Source organism: Clupea harengus, chromosome 10, assembly GCF_900700415.2.
Source record: "Clupea harengus chromosome 10, Ch_v2.0.2, whole genome shotgun sequence".
In the NCBI taxonomy this organism is placed as follows: Eukaryota; Metazoa; Chordata; class Actinopteri; order Clupeiformes; family Clupeidae; genus Clupea; species Clupea harengus.
Window position 1 is genome coordinate 9,625,297 of NC_045161.1, and position 17,652 is coordinate 9,642,948.

General features: G+C 45.5%; 2 long non-coding RNA genes across 2 annotated transcripts; one reads left to right on the forward strand and one right to left on the reverse strand.

Annotated features, from left to right (window-relative positions):
- Window positions 1-3,741: 3,741 nt before the first annotated feature.
- LOC116222155 lies at window positions 3,742-16,426 on the reverse strand. Its single transcript, XR_006152627.1, has 3 exons — window positions 16,412-16,426; window positions 7,615-15,584; window positions 3,742-4,249 (listed from the first exon to the last, which is right to left on the reverse strand). It is a non-coding gene; the product is annotated as an uncharacterized LOC116222155 (long non-coding RNA).
- LOC116222154 lies at window positions 4,344-5,966 on the forward strand. The gene is made up of 3 exons (XR_004164493.1): window positions 4,344-4,555; window positions 4,641-4,718; window positions 4,881-5,966. It is a non-coding gene; the product is annotated as an uncharacterized LOC116222154 (long non-coding RNA).
- Window positions 16,427-17,652: the final 1,226 nt, after the last annotated feature.

A 17,652-nucleotide genomic window follows, 5' to 3' on the forward strand; every position in this document is an offset into this window, starting at 1 on the left:
TCAGGCAGTACAAATCGAAGTAGAAATTGTTTCCATTGCGCATTAAGAAATGTATCTGCAAACATGGCACATTTGGGGAATTTTATGTGATTTGCACATTCCTTGTCATCTTGATGATTTTTGCAATACATTTTCATAATGGCGTGCCTCGTTTATTAATGTTTACATTCAATACCGTTGGCTCAGGTAGTAGATAGAACCAACACGGACGAAAAAGAAAACCAGAACACCAGAACAATGACTCATTTTCAAGCACATTCGGTAATCTGGCATGCTGACATAATCCAAAACCAAACCCAAACCCAATGCACAGCGCCTCTGCTTTCGCCGGGAGCAGTGGCGTGCCCCTGTAGTCCAAGCATCTGGGAGGCTGAGACTGGCGGATCGTTTGAGTTCAGGGGATCGGGGCTGCAGTGAGCTATGACGAGCGGATGTCCACACTAAGATCGGTGTCGATATGGTGCTCCTGGGGGAGCCCGAGATCACCAGGTCGCCTGAGGAGGGGTGCACCGGCCCAGGTCGGAAACGGAGCAGGTCAAAGCCCCCGTATCGATCAGTAGTTGGATAGCACCTGTGAATAGACGCTGGAGTTCGGCCTGAGCAATACAGCGAGACTCAGTCTTTTACGAACGAAATTGCTACAATTACGCATTAACAAATGAACCTGCAACCATGGCACACTTGGGAATTGTATGTCATTTGCACATTCCTTGTCTTCTTGATGATTTTTCAAATACATTTTCATAATGGAGTGCCTCGTATATTAATGTTAACATTGAAGAATATTGGCTCAGGCAGTACAAATCGAAGTAGAAATTGTTTCCATTGCGCATTAAGAAATGTATCTGCAAACATGGCACATTTGGGGAATTTTATGTGATTTGCACATTCCTTGTCATCTTGATGATTTTTGCAATACATTTTCATAATGGCGTGCCTCGTTTATTAATGTTTACATTCAATACCGTTGGCTCAGGTAGTAGATAGAACCAACACGGACGAAAAAGAAAACCTCTTGCATTGAATCTGAAAATGTTGTTGGATATTTTTATTTTAACCAGAACAATGACTCATTTTCAAGCACATTCGGTAATCTGGCATGCTGACATAATCCAAAACCAAAGCCAAACCCAATGCACAGCGCCTCTGCTTTCGCCGGGAGCAGTGGCGTGCCCCTGTAGTCCAAGCATCTGGGAGGCTGAGACTGGCGGATCGTTTGAGTTCAGGGGTTCGGGGCTGCAGTGAGCTATGACGAGCGGATGTCCACACTAAGATCGGTGTCGATATGGTGCTCCTGGGGGAGCCCGAGATCACCAGGTCGTCTCAGGAGGGGTGCACCGGCCCAGGTCGGAAACGGAGCAGGTCAAAGCCCCCGTATCGATCAGTAGTTGGATAGCACCTGTGAATAGACGCTGGAGTTCGGACCTGAGCAATACAGCGAGACTCAGTCTTTTACGAACGAAATTGCTACAATTACGCATTAACAAATGAACCTGCAACCATGGCACACTTGGGAATTGTATGTCATTTGCACATTCCTTGTCTTCTTGATGATTTTTCAAATACATTTTCATAATGGAGTGCCTCGTATATTAATGTTAACATTGAAGAATATTGGCTCAGGCAGTACAAATCGAAGTAGAAATTGTTTCCATTGCGCATTAAGAAATGTATCTGCAAACATGGCACATTTGGGGAATTTTATGTGATTTGCACATTCCTTGTCATCTTGATGATTTTTGCAATACATTTTCATAATGGCGTGCCTCGTTTATTAATGTTTACATTCAATACCGTTGGCTCAGGTAGTAGATAGAACCAACACGGACGAAAAAGAAAACCAGAACACCAGAACAATGACTCATTTTCAAGCACATTCGGTAATCTGGCATGCTGACATAATCCAAAACCAAACCCAAACCCAATGCACAGCGCCTCTGCTTTCGCCGGGAGCAGTGGCGTGCCCCTGTAGTCCAAGCATCTGGGAGGCTGAGACTGGCGGATCGTTTGAGTTCAGGGGTTCGGGGCTGCAGTGAGCTATGACGAGCGGATGTCCACACTAAGATCGGTGTCGATATGGTGCTCCTGGGGGAGCCCGAGATCACCAGGTCGCCTGAGGAGGGGTGCACCGGCCCAGGTCGGAAACGGAGCAGGTCAAAGCCCCCGTATCGATCAGTAGTTGGATAGCACCTGTGAATAGACGCTGGAGTTCGGCCTGAGCAATACAGCGAGACTCAGTCTTTTACGAACGAAATTGCTACAATTACGCATTAACAAATGAACCTGCAACCATGGCACACTTGGGAATTGTATGTCATTTGCACATTCCTTGTCTTCTTGATGATTTTTCAAATACATTTTCATAATGGAGTGCCTCGTATATTAATGTTAACATTGAAGAATATTGGCTCAGGCAGTACAAATCGAAGTAGAAATTGTTTCCATTGCGCATTAAGAAATGTATCTGCAAACATGGCACATTTGGGGAATTTTATGTGATTTGCACATTCCTTGTCATCTTGATGATTTTTGCAATACATTTTCATAATGGCGTGCCTCGTTTATTAATGTTTACATTCAATACCGTTGGCTCAGGTAGTAGATAGAACCAACACGGACGAAAAAGAAAACCTCTTGCATTGAATCTGAAAATGTTGTTGGATATTTTTATTTTAACCAGAACAATGACTCATTTTCAAGCACATTCGGTAATCTGGCATGCTGACATAATCCAAAACCAAAGCCAAACCCAATGCACAGCGCCTCTGCTTTCGCCGGGAGCAGTGGCGTGCCCCTGTAGTCCAAGCATCTGGGAGGCTGAGACTGGCGGATCGTTTGAGTTCAGGGGTTCGGGGCTGCAGTGAGCTATGACGAGCGGATGTCCACACTAAGATCGGTGTCGATATGGTGCTCCTGGGGGAGCCCGAGATCACCAGGTCGTCTCAGGAGGGGTGCACCGGCCCAGGTCGGAAACGGAGCAGGTCAAAGCCCCCGTATCGATGAGTAGTTGGATAGCACCTGTGAATAGACGCTGGAGTTCGACCTGAGCAATACAGCGAGACTCAGTCTTTTACGAACGAAATTGCTACAATTACGCATTAACAAATGAACCTGCAACCATGGCACACTTGGGAATTGTATGTCATTTGCACATTCCTTGTCTTCTTGATGATTTTTCAAATACATTTTCATAATGGAGTGCCTCGTATATTAATGTTAACATTGAAGAATATTGGCTCAGGCAGTACAAATCGAAGTAGAAATTGTTTCCATTGCGCATTAAGAAATGTATCTGCAAACATGGCACATTTGGGGAATGTTATGTGATTTGCACATTCCTTGTCATCTTGATGATTTTTGCAATACATTTTCATAATGGCGTGCCTCGTTTATTAATGTTTACATTCAATACCGTTGGCTCAGGTAGTAGATAGAACCAACACGGACGAAAAAGAAAACCAGAACACCAGAACAATGACTCATTTTCAAGCACATTCGGTAATCTGGCATGCTGACATAATCCAAAACCAAACCCAAACCCAATGCACAGCGCCTCTGCTTTCGCCGGGAGCAGTGGCGTGCCCCTGTAGTCCAAGCATCTGGGAGGCTGAGACTGGCGGATCGTTTGAGTTCAGGGGTTCGGGGCTGCAGTGAGCTATGACGAGCGGATGTCCACACTAAGATCGGTGTCGATATGGTGCTCCTGGGGGAGCCCGAGATCACCAGGTCGCCTGAGGAGGGGTGCACCGGCCCAGGTCGGAAACGGAGCAGGTCAAAGCCCCCGTATCGATCAGTAGTTGGATAGCACCTGTGAATAGACGCTGGAGTTCGGCCTGAGCAATACAGCGAGACTCAGTCTTTTACGAACGAAATTGCTACAATTACGCATTAACAAATGAACCTGCAACCATGGCACACTTGGGAATTGTATGTCATTTGCACATTCCTTGTCTTCTTGATGATTTTTCAAATACATTTTCATAATGGAGTGCCTCGTATATTAATGTTAACATTGAAGAATATTGGCTCAGGCAGTACAAATCGAAGTAGAAATTGTTTCCATTGCGCATTAAGAAATGTATCTGCAAACATGGCACATTTGGGGAATTTTATGTGATTTGCACATTCCTTGTCATCTTGATGATTTTTGCAATACATTTTCATAATGGCGTGCCTCGTTTATTAATGTTTACATTCAATACCGTTGGCTCAGGTAGTAGATAGAACCAACACGGACGAAAAAGAAAACCTCTTGCATTGAATCTGAAAATGTTGTTGGATATTTTTATTTTAACCAGAACAATGACTCATTTTCAAGCACATTCGGTAATCTGGCATGCTGATGTGGCAGAGTGGGCTACGCCTCCACAGTCCATCCCCCCAGGTGTAATAAGAAACACTGATTACTGGGCGGGCTTGTATTTTGATATATAGCCCAGCTCAGGTCACGGGGAGACACGTCCTCCTAACCTTGTTTTGCTTCCGGGTGCCCATCAGTTTGTATGGTGGCGTGGGATTGCAAATTGCACTACTTGGACTAATGCTGTTACCGAAGGTAAGCAACTTTGGCGTTAAGCCACTTCGTCCACTGCGGCACCTTCTTATTGTTTCTAAAAAGGCTCGTTCACTTTTCTGTTTAGCACGAGTGGTTCATTGTCGCGACAAAGCCGGTGTAGCGGTTGCTCTGACGCCGGGTGCTCGGTGGGAATCAGCTGGAGGTAGGCTGGTTCAGTTACTACTACCGCTCTGTATTTTAATATGCAGGTTTAGTTACCAGCACCGCTCTGTATTTTAATATGCAGGTTTAGTTACCAGCACGCTCTGTATTTTTAAATGCGCATTAGTTAGGAATAACAATGCTATCCTCCTCTTTATCATAGCTCCGTCCATGACTCGCTGCCCCTGAGTGTGCAGTCATTGCAGCTCGGCACGTTGAGCTGAGGTTCATCAACTACCTCCCCCCGGGAAGGGCTGCTGTTCTGTTTACTGTCAAATGCATGTTTATAATTGACCGGCATGCTCATGTTTGGTGTGTATCTCTCTGTGATTTCCTGCATGCATGGGGCTAGGCTGGGTATGCTACCTTCCATCTCTGCTTGCTCTGCCTGATATCGTTTTGTTGGTTTCTTTTGATTTGATGCATGGGGCTGTGCAGTGGGCTGCTGCTTTTCCCTCTCTGCTTGGCCTGCATGTTTTGTTGTTTTGTGCTGCTGCTATGTTAACTATGGTGGTGGTAATTCTGAGTGATTGTTAACTAGCCTAACCGTGTCTTTGCTGAAGTGTGTGCGTGTGCCTCTGTGTGTGGGTGTGTGCATGTAGCTAAGGTAACCCAGGGTACTGTGACAAAGCCCGCTACTCCCCGCTGACCGTCGGAGGTCCACCCCGTCCTAAGTCCCTCCGCCAAAGCTAAGTAGCCTCAGTAGGATAGCCACACTATTAAATCCTCTCCTTGCATCTTTACTGTCAAGTGTTTTGCTAACCCCAGTGCCTCTATCTCTCTCCCTGGACAGGTGCAGTGGGTTTCACTTGAGCGACAGGCTGACCCTCAGGTGGTGGAGCCCGCCCCCCCCCCCTCACTTTTCCTTGCTGTGTGCATAACGGTTGCCCTATTTTGGAGTGCAGTGCTTACTGATTTTATGCACGTGTGGTGTGTGTCTTCTGGGCCTCTCCTGTCCCCCTCTTGGAAAGTCCTGCTCGCTGCGGTAAGCCACTGCCCTGCTCCACCTTTGAGTCCTGACCACTGGCCCATCTCCGTAAGGCTTTGGCCATCTCCCCTGCTCATATTCGGGTCATAGCCCACTGGCTAACATTGTACGTGTCTACTGTGTGTGTTTAGTGTATGTGTGTATACTGGAAATAACTCTGTTTGGTTGTTGTGTGAGAGGCAACAGCCTGTACTAGAATTGCCCTGTACTCCTTTTACTACTGTTTGTATACTTGTTAATAAACTGTATTTATGGAACCCATGTCTCTGGCCTAAGAGTGGTACGAACTTGTGTTTGCCTTGTTAGAACTAAAGGAACACTGAGTCTATATCTGTCCTAGGGTGACTACCTAGGTGGCGTAGTCGACAATTAAAACTATCCTAGCAAATTACCTCGCCACTGTCACACTGACATAATCCAAAACCAAAGCCAAACCCAATGCACAGCGCCTCTGCTTTCGCCGGGAGCAGTGGCGTGCCCCTGTAGTCCAAGCATCTGGGAGGCTGAGACTGGCGGATCGTTTGAGTTCAGGGGATCGGGGCTGCAGTGAGCTATGACGAGCGGATGTCCACACTAAGATCGGTGTCGATATGGTGCTCCTGGGGGAGCCCGAGATCACCAGGTCGTCTCAGGAGGGGTGCACCGGCCCAGGTCGGAAACGGAGCAGGTCAAAGCCCCCGTATCGATCAGTAGTTGGATAGCACCTGTGAATAGACGCTGGAGTTCGGCCTGAGCAATACAGCGAGACTCAGTCTTTAATTAACAAATGAACCTGCAACCATGGCACACTTGGGAATTGTATGTCATTTGCACATTCCTTGTCTTCTTGATGATTTTTCAAATACATTTTCATAATGGAGTGCCTCGTATATTAATGTTAACATTGAAGAATATTGGCTCAGGCAGTACAAATCGAAGTAGAAATTGTTTCCATTGCGCATTAAGAAATGTATCTGCAAACATGGCACATTTGGGGAATTTTATGTGATTTGCACATTCCTTGTCATCTTGATGATTTTTGCAATACATTTTCATAATGGCGTGCCTCGTTTATTAATGTTTACATTCAATACCGTTGGCTCAGGTAGTAGATAGAACCAACACGGACGAAAAAGAAAACCAGAACACCAGAACAATGACTCATTTTCAAGCACATTCGGTAATCTGGCATGCTGACATAATCCAAAACCAAACCCAAACCCAATGCACAGCGCCTCTGCTTTCGCCGGGAGCAGTGGCGTGCCCCTGTAGTCCAAGCATCTGGGAGGCTGAGACTGGCGGATCGTTTGAGTTCAGGGGATCGGGGCTGCAGTGAGCTATGACGAGCGGATGTCCACACTAAGATCGGTGTCGATATGGTGCTCCTGGGGGAGCCCGAGATCACCAGGTCGTCTCAGGAGGGGTGCACCGGCCCAGGTCGGAAACGGAGCAGGTCAAAGCCCCCGTATCGATCAGTAGTTGGATAGCACCTGTGAATAGACGCTGGAGTTCGGCCTGAGCAATACAGCGAGACTCAGTCTTTTACGAACGAAATTGCTACAATTACGCATTAACAAATGAACCTGCAACCATGGCACACTTGGGAATTGTATGTCATTTGCACATTCCTTGTCTTCTTGATGATTTTTCAAATACATTTTCATAATGGAGTGCCTCGTATATTAATGTTAACATTGAAGAATATTGGCTCAGGCAGTACAAATCGAAGTAGAAATTGTTTCCATTGCGCATTAAGAAATGTATCTGCAAACATGGCACATTTGGGGAATTTTATGTGATTTGCACATTCCTTGTCATCTTGATGATTTTTGCAATACATTTTCATAATGGCGTGCCTCGTTTATTAATGTTTACATTCAATACCGTTGGCTCAGGTAGTAGATAGAACCAACACGGACGAAAAAGAAACCAGAACACCAGAACAATGACTCATTTTCAAGCACATTCGGTAATCTGGCATGCTGACATAATCCAAAACCAAAGCCAAACCCAATGCACAGCGCCTCTGCTTTCGCCGGGAGCAGTGGCGTGCCCCTGTAGTCCAAGCATCTGGGAGGCTGAGACTGGCGGATCGTTTGAGTTCAGGGGATCGGGGCTGCAGTGAGCTATGACGAGCGGATGTCCACACTAAGATCGGTGTCGATATGGTGCTCCTGGGGGAGCCCGAGATCACCAGGTCGTCTCAGGAGGGGTGCACCGGCCCAGGTCGGAAACGGAGCAGGTCAAAGCCCCCGTATCGATCAGTAGTTGGATAGCACCTGTGAATAGACGCTGGAGTTCGGCCTGAGCAATACAGCGAGACTCAGTCTTTTACGAACGAAATTGCTACAATTACGCATTAACAAATGAACCTGCAACCATGGCACACTTGGGAATTGTATGTCATTTGCACATTCCTTGTCTTCTTGATGATTTTTCAAATACATTTTCATAATGGAGTGCCTCGTATATTAATGTTAACATTGAAGAATATTGGCTCAGGCAGTACAAATCGAAGTAGAAATTGTTTCCATTGCGCATTAAGAAATGTATCTGCAAACATGGCACATTTGGGGAATTTTATGTGATTTGCACATTCCTTGTCATCTTGATGATTTTTGCAATACATTTTCATAATGGCGTGCCTCGTTTATTAATGTTTACATTCAATACCGTTGGCTCAGGTAGTAGATAGAACCAACACGGACGAAAAAGAAAACCTCTTGCATTGAATCTGAAAATGTTGTTGGATATTTTTATTTTAACCAGAACAATGACTCATTTTCAAGCACATTCGGTAATCTGGCATGCTGACATAATCCAAAACCAAAGCCAAACCCAATGCACAGCGCCTCTGCTTTCGCCGGGAGCAGTGGCGTGCCCCTGTAGTCCAAGCATCTGGGAGGCTGAGACTGGCGGATCGTTTGAGTTCAGGGGATCGGGGCTGCAGTGAGCTATGACGAGCGGATGTCCACACTAAGATCGGTGTCGATATGGTGCTCCTGGGGGAGCCCGAGATCACCAGGTCGTCTCAGGAGGGGTGCACCGGCCCAGGTCGGAAACGGAGCAGGTCAAAGCCCCCGTATCGATCAGTAGTTGGATAGCACCTGTGAATAGACGCTGGAGTTCGGCCTGAGCAATACAGCGAGACTCAGTCTTTTACGAACGAAATTGCTACAATTACGCATTAACAAATGAACCTGCAACCATGGCACACTTGGGAATTGTATGTCATTTGCACATTCCTTGTCTTCTTGATGATTTTTCAAATACATTTTCATAATGGAGTGCCTCGTATATTAATGTTAACATTGAAGAATATTGGCTCAGGCAGTACAAATCGAAGTAGAAATTGTTTCCATTGCGCATTAAGAAATGTATCTGCAAACATGGCACATTTGGGGAATTTTATGTGATTTGCACATTCCTTGTCATCTTGATGATTTTTGCAATACATTTTCATAATGGCGTGCCTCGTTTATTAATGTTTACATTCAATACCGTTGGCTCAGGTAGTAGATAGAACCAACACGGACGAAAAAGAAAACCAGAACACCAGAACAATGACTCATTTTCAAGCACATTCGGTAATCTGGCATGCTGACATAATCCAAAACCAAAGCCAAACCCAATGCACAGCGCCTCTGCTTTCGCCGGGAGCAGTGGCGTGCCCCTGTAGTCCAAGCATCTGGGAGGCTGAGACTGGCGGATCGTTTGAGTTCAGGGGATCGGGGCTGCAGTGAGCTATGACGAGCGGATGTCCACACTAAGATCGGTGTCGATATGGTGCTCCTGGGGGAGCCCGAGATCACCAGGTCGTCTCAGGAGGGGTGCACCGGCCCAGGTCGGAAACGGAGCAGGTCAAAGCCCCCGTATCGATCAGTAGTTGGATAGCACCTGTGAATAGACGCTGGAGTTCGGCCTGAGCAATACAGCGAGACTCAGTCTTTTACGAACGAAATTGCTACAATTACGCATTAACAAATGAACCTGCAACCATGGCACACTTGGGAATTGTATGTCATTTGCACATTCCTTGTCTTCTTGATGATTTTTCAAATACATTTTCATAATGGAGTGCCTCGTATATTAATGTTAACATTGAAGAATATTGGCTCAGGCAGTACAAATCGAAGTAGAAATTGTTTCCATTGCGCATTAAGAAATGTATCTGCAAACATGGCACATTTGGGGAATTTTATGTGATTTGCACATTCCTTGTCATCTTGATGATTTTTGCAATACATTTTCATAATGGCGTGCCTCGTTTATTAATGTTTACATTCAATACCGTTGGCTCAGGTAGTAGATAGAACCAACACGGACGAAAAAGAAAACCAGAACACCAGAACAATGACTCATTTTCAAGCACATTCGGTAATCTGGCATGCTGACATAATCCAAAACCAAAGCCAAACCCAATGCACAGCGCCTCTGCTTTCGCCGGGAGCAGTGGCGTGCCCCTGTAGTCCAAGCATCTGGGAGGCTGAGACTGGCGGATCGTTTGAGTTCAGGGGATCGGGGCTGCAGTGAGCTATGACGAGCGGATGTCCACACTAAGATCGGTGTCGATATGGTGCTCCTGGGGGAGCCCGAGATCACCAGGTCGTCTCAGGAGGGGTGCACCGGCCCAGGTCGGAAACGGAGCAGGTCAAAGCCCCCGTATCGATCAGTAGTTGGATAGCACCTGTGAATAGACGCTGGAGTTCGGCCTGAGCAATACAGCGAGACTCAGTCTTTTACGAACGAAATTGCTACAATTACGCATTAACAAATGAACCTGCAACCATGGCACACTTGGGAATTGTATGTCATTTGCACATTCCTTGTCTTCTTGATGATTTTTCAAATACATTTTCATAATGGAGTGCCTCGTATATTAATGTTAACATTGAAGAATATTGGCTCAGGCAGTACAAATCGAAGTAGAAATTGTTTCCATTGCGCATTAAGAAATGTATCTGCAAACATGGCACATTTGGGGAATTTTATGTGATTTGCACATTCCTTGTCATCTTGATGATTTTTGCAATACATTTTCATAATGGCGTGCCTCGTTTATTAATGTTTACATTCAATACCGTTGGCTCAGGTAGTAGATAGAACCAACACGGACGAAAAAGAAAACCTCTTGCATTGAATCTGAAAATGTTGTTGGATATTTTTATTTTAACCAGAACAATGACTCATTTTCAAGCACATTCGGTAATCTGGCATGCTGACATAATCCAAAACCAAAGCCAAACCCAATGCACAGCGCCTCTGCTTTCGCCGGGAGCAGTGGCGTGCCCCTGTAGTCCAAGCATCTGGGAGGCTGAGACTGGCGGATCGTTTGAGTTCAGGGGATCGGGGCTGCAGTGAGCTATGACGAGCGGATGTCCACACTAAGATCGGTGTCGATATGGTGCTCCTGGGGGAGCCCGAGATCACCAGGTCGTCTCAGGAGGGGTGCACCGGCCCAGGTCGGAAACGGAGCAGGTCAAAGCCCCCGTATCGATCAGTAGTTGGATAGCACCTGTGAATAGACGCTGGAGTTCGGCCTGAGCAATACAGCGAGACTCAGTCTTTTACGAACGAAATTGCTACAATTACGCATTAACAAATGAACCTGCAACCATGGCACACTTGGGAATTGTATGTCATTTGCACATTCCTTGTCTTCTTGATGATTTTTCAAATACATTTTCATAATGGAGTGCCTCGTATATTAATGTTAACATTGAAGAATATTGGCTCAGGCAGTACAAATCGAAGTAGAAATTGTTTCCATTGCGCATTAAGAAATGTATCTGCAAACATGGCACATTTGGGGAATTTTATGTGATTTGCACATTCCTTGTCATCTTGATGATTTTTGCAATACATTTTCATAATGGCGTGCCTCGTTTATTAATGTTTACATTCAATACCGTTGGCTCAGGTAGTAGATAGAACCAACACGGACGAAAAAGAAAACCAGAACACCAGAACAATGACTCATTTTCAAGCACATTCGGTAATCTGGCATGCTGACATAATCCAAAACCAAACCCAATGCACAGCGCCTCTGCTTTCGCCGGGAGCAGTGGCGTGCCCCTGTAGTCCAAGCATCTGGGAGGCTGAGACTGGCGGATCGTTTGAGTTCAGGGGATCGGGGCTGCAGTGAGCTATGACGAGCGGATGTCCACACTAAGATCGGTGTCGATATGGTGCTCCTGGGGGAGCCCGAGATCACCAGGTCGTCTCAGGAGGGGTGCACCGGCCCAGGTCGGAAACGGAGCAGGTCAAAGCCCCCGTATCGATCAGTAGTTGGATAGCACCTGTGAATAGACGCTGGAGTTCGGCCTGAGCAATACAGCGAGACTCAGTCTTTTACGAACGAAATTGCTACAATTACGCATTAACAAATGAACCTGCAACCATGGCACACTTGGGAATTGTATGTCATTTGCACATTCCTTGTCTTCTTGATGATTTTTCAAATACATTTTCATAATGGAGTGCCTCGTATATTAATGTTAACATTGAAGAATATTGGCTCAGGCAGTACAAATCGAAGTAGAAATTGTTTCCATTGCGCATTAAGAAATGTATCTGCAAACATGGCACATTTGGGGAATTTTATGTGATTTGCACATTCCTTGTCATCTTGATGATTTTTGCAATACATTTTCATAATGGCGTGCCTCGTTTATTAATGTTTACATTCAATACCGTTGGCTCAGGTAGTAGATAGAACCAACACGGACGAAAAAGAAAACCAGAACACCAGAACAATGACTCATTTTCAAGCACATTCGGTAATCTGGCATGCTGACATAATCCAAAACCAAACCCAAACCCAATGCACAGCGCCTCTGCTTTCGCCGGGAGCAGTGGCGTGCCCCTGTAGTCCAAGCATCTGGGAGGCTGAGACTGGCGGATCGTTTGAGTTCAGGGGATCGGGGCTGCAGTGAGCTATGACGAGCGGATGTCCACACTAAGATCGGTGTCGATATGGTGCTCCTGGGGGAGCCCGAGATCACCAGGTCGTCTCAGGAGGGGTGCACCGGCCCAGGTCGGAAACGGAGCAGGTCAAAGCCCCCGTATCGATCAGTAGTTGGATAGCACCTGTGAATAGACGCTGGAGTTCGGCCTGAGCAATACAGCGAGACTCAGTCTTTTACGAACGAAATTGCTACAATTACGCATTAACAAATGAACCTGCAACCATGGCACACTTGGGAATTGTATGTCATTTGCACATTCCTTGTCTTCTTGATGATTTTTCAAATACATTTTCATAATGGCGTGCCTCGTATATTAATGTTAACATTGAAGAATATTGGCTCAGGCAGTACAAATCGAAGTAGAAATTGTTTCCATTGCGCATTAAGAAATGTATCTGCAAACATGGCACATTTGGGGAATTTTATGTGATTTGCACATTCCTTGTCATCTTGATGATTTTTGCAATACATTTTCATAATGGCGTGCCTCGTTTATTAATGTTTACATTCAATACCGTTGGCTCAGGTAGTAGATAGAACCAACACGGACGAAAAAGAAAACCAGAACACCAGAACAATGACTCATTTTCAAGCACATTCGGTAATCTGGCATGCTGACATAATCCAAAACCAAACCCAAACCCAATGCACAGCGCCTCTGCTTTCGCCGGGAGCAGTGGCGTGCCCCTGTAGTCCAAGCATCTGGGAGGCTGAGACTGGCGGATCGTTTGAGTTCAGGGGATCGGGGCTGCAGTGAGCTATGACGAGCGGATGTCCACACTAAGATCGGTGTCGATATGGTGCTCCTGGGGGAGCCCGAGATCACCAGGTCGTCTCAGGAGGGGTGCACCGGCCCAGGTCGGAAACGGAGCAGGTCAAAGCCCCCGTATCGATCAGTAGTTGGATAGCACCTGTGAATAGACGCTGGAGTTCGGCCTGAGCAATACAGCGAGACTCAGTCTTTTACGAACGAAATTGCTACAATTACGCATTAACAAATGAACCTGCAACCATGGCACACTTGGGAATTGTATGTCATTTGCACATTCCTTGTCTTCTTGATGATTTTTCAAATACATTTTCATAATGGAGTGCCTCGTATATTAATGTTAACATTGAAGAATATTGGCTCAGGCAGTACAAATCGAAGTAGAAATTGTTTCCATTGCGCATTAAGAAATGTATCTGCAAACATGGCACATTTGGGGAATTTTATGTGATTTGCACATTCCTTGTCATCTTGATGATTTTTGCAATACATTTTCATAATGGCGTGCCTCGTTTATTAATGTTTACATTCAATACCGTTGGCTCAGGTAGTAGATAGAACCAACACGGACGAAAAAGAAAACCAGAACACCAGAACAATGACTCATTTTCAAGCACATTCGGTAATCTGGCATGCTGACATAATCCAAAACCAAACCCAAACCCAATGCACAGCGCCTCTGCTTTCGCCGGGAGCAGTGGCGTGCCCCTGTAGTCCAAGCATCTGGGAGGCTGAGACTGGCGGATCGTTTGAGTTCAGGGGATCGGGGCTGCAGTGAGCTATGACGAGCGGATGTCCACACTAAGATCGGTGTCGATATGGTGCTCCTGGGGGAGCCCGAGATCACCAGGTCGTCTCAGGAGGGGTGCACCGGCCCAGGTCGGAAACGGAGCAGGTCAAAGCCCCCGTATCGATCAGTAGTTGGATAGCACCTGTGAATAGACGCTGGAGTTCGGCCTGAGCAATACAGCGAGACTCAGTCTTTTACGAACGAAATTGCTACAATTACGCATTAACAAATGAACCTGCAACCATGGCACACTTGGGAATTGTATGTCATTTGCACATTCCTTGTCTTCTTGATGATTTTTCAAATACATTTTCATAATGGAGTGCCTCGTATATTAATGTTAACATTGAAGAATATTGGCTCAGGCAGTACAAATCGAAGTAGAAATTGTTTCCATTGCGCATTAAGAAATGTATCTGCAAACATGGCACATTTGGGGAATTTTATGTGATTTGCACATTCCTTGTCATCTTGATGATTTTTGCAATACATTTTCATAATGGCGTGCCTCGTTTATTAATGTTTACATTCAATACCGTTGGCTCAGGTAGTAGATAGAACCAACACGGACGAAAAAGAAAACCAGAACACCAGAACAATGACTCATTTTCAAGCACATTCGGTAATCTGGCATGCTGACATAATCCAAAACCAAACCCAAACCCAATGCACAGCGCCTCTGCTTTCGCCGGGAGCAGTGGCGTGCCCCTGTAGTCCAAGCATCTGGGAGGCTGAGACTGGCGGATCGTTTGAGTTCAGGGGATCGGGGCTGCAGTGAGCTATGACGAGCGGATGTCCACACTAAGATCGGTGTCGATATGGTGCTCCTGGGGGAGCCCGAGATCACCAGGTCGTCTCAGGAGGGGTGCACCGGCCCAGGTCGGAAACGGAGCAGGTCAAAGCCCCCGTATCGATCAGTAGTTGGATAGCACCTGTGAATAGACGCTGGAGTTCGGCCTGAGCAATACAGCGAGACTCAGTCTTTTACGAACGAAATTGCTACAATTACGCATTAACAAATGAACCTGCAACCATGGCACACTTGGGAATTGTATGTCATTTGCACATTCCTTGTCTTCTTGATGATTTTTCAAATACATTTTCATAATGGAGTGCCTCGTATATTAATGTTAACATTGAAGAATATTGGCTCAGGCAGTACAAATCGAAGTAGAAATTGTTTCCATTGCGCATTAAGAAATGTATCTGCAAACATGGCACATTTGGGGAATTTTATGTGATTTGCACATTCCTTGTCATCTTGATGATTTTTGCAATACATTTTCATAATGGCGTGCCTCGTTTATTAATGTTTACATTCAATACCGTTGGCTCAGGTAGTAGATAGAACCAACACGGACGAAAAAGAAAACCTCTTGCATTGAATCTGAAAATGTTGTTGGATATTTTATTTTAACCAGAACAATGACTCATTTTCAAGCACATTCGGTAATCTGGCATGCTGACATAATCCAAAACCAAAGCCAAACCCAATGCACAGCGCCTCTGCTTTCGCCGGGAGCAGTGGCGTGCCCCTGTAGTCCAAGCATCTGGGAGGCTGAGACTGGCGGATCGTTTGAGTTCAGGGGATCGGGGCTGCAGTGAGCTATGACGAGCGGATGTCCACACTAAGATCGGTGTCGATATGGTGCTCCTGGGGGAGCCCGAGATCACCAGGTCGTCTCAGGAGGGGTGCACCGGCCCAGGTCGGAAACGGAGCAGGTCAAAGCCCCCGTATCGATCAGTAGTTGGATAGCACCTGTGAATAGACGCTGGAGTTCGGCCTGAGCAATACAGCGAGACTCAGTCTTTTACGAACGAAATTGCTACAATTACGCATTAACAAATGAACCTGCAACCATGGCACACTTGGGAATTGTATGTCATTTGCACATTCCTTGTCTTCTTGATGATTTTTCAAATACATTTTCATAATGGAGTGCCTCGTATATTAATGTTAACATTGAAGAATATTGGCTCAGGCAGTACAAATCGAAGTAGAAATTGTTTCCATTGCGCATTAAGAAATGTATCTGCAAACATGGCACATTTGGGGAATTTTATGTGATTTGCACATTCCTTGTCATCTTGATGATTTTTGCAATACATTTTCATAATGGCGTGCCTCGTTTATTAATGTTTACATTCAATACCGTTGGCTCAGGTAGTAGATAGAACCAACACGGACGAAAAAGAAAACCAGAACACCAGAACAATGACTCATTTTCAAGCACATTCGGTAATCTGGCATGCTGACATAATCCAAAACCAAAGCCAAACCCAATGCACAGCGCCTCTGCTTTCGCCGGGAGCAGTGGGGTGCCCCTGTAGTCCAAGCATCTGGGAGGCTGAGACTGGCGGATGGTTTGAGTTCAGGGGATCGGGGCTGCAGTGAGCTATGACGAGCGGATGTCCACACTAAGATCGGTGTCGATATGGTGCTCCTGGGGGAGCCCGAGATCACCAGGTCGTCTCAGGAGGGGTGCACCGGCCCAGGTCGGAAACGGAGCAGGTCAAAGCCCCCGTATCGATCAGTAGTTGGATAGCACCTGTGAATAGACGCTGGAGTTCGGCCTGAGCAATACAGCGAGACTCAGTCTTTTACGAACGAAATTGCTACAATTACGCATTAACAAATGAACCTGCAACCATGGCACACTTGGGAATTGTATGTCATTTGCACATTCCTTGTCTTCTTGATGATTTTTCAAATACATTTTCATAATGGAGTGCCTCGTATATTAATGTTAACATTGAAGAATATTGGCTCAGGCAGTACAAATCGAAGTAGAAATTGTTTCCATTGCGCATTAAGAAATTGTTAGGGATTTATTTCACCCTTTTAAGGACTGTAATTATCCTCAGAATTAAGACACACAACCAAGAATATAATAAATAATTGACTTTTACTCTGTCAGAGAGGAGTGAATGGTGTTAGACCGCTTCTTCAACCTACACTCCTCCAAAGAGGAATGGAGTGCTTTCAGAACGCTGTTCAACCCATCACTGCCTTCTCTGGTAAAAAGAAACAGACTTTATGCAGAGACAATATCACAGAACAAAGACATGACACTCCCATCTTGTACCATCCCGTCCTGGGTTCCAAAGATAAGAATGTTTACCTAAGACCCTCAAAAACCCTGACTCTACAAAAATAAATCATTCTTAACCTAAACATTTCATGACACCTCTAAATTCCAAGCTTCTCTTCCCACAGTTTCAAACTTCCTTTCACAGAACAATGGAAAGAGCTTAGTCCTCCATTTAACTAACTAACTAATCTCAAACTAAAACACATCATGATAATAATTAAAAAGAAACATTTCTTTCACAGAAATGTATCTGCAAACATGGCACATTTGGGGAATTTTATGTGATTTGCACATTCCTTGTCATCTTGATGATTTTTGCAATACATTTTCATAATGGCGTGCCTCGTTT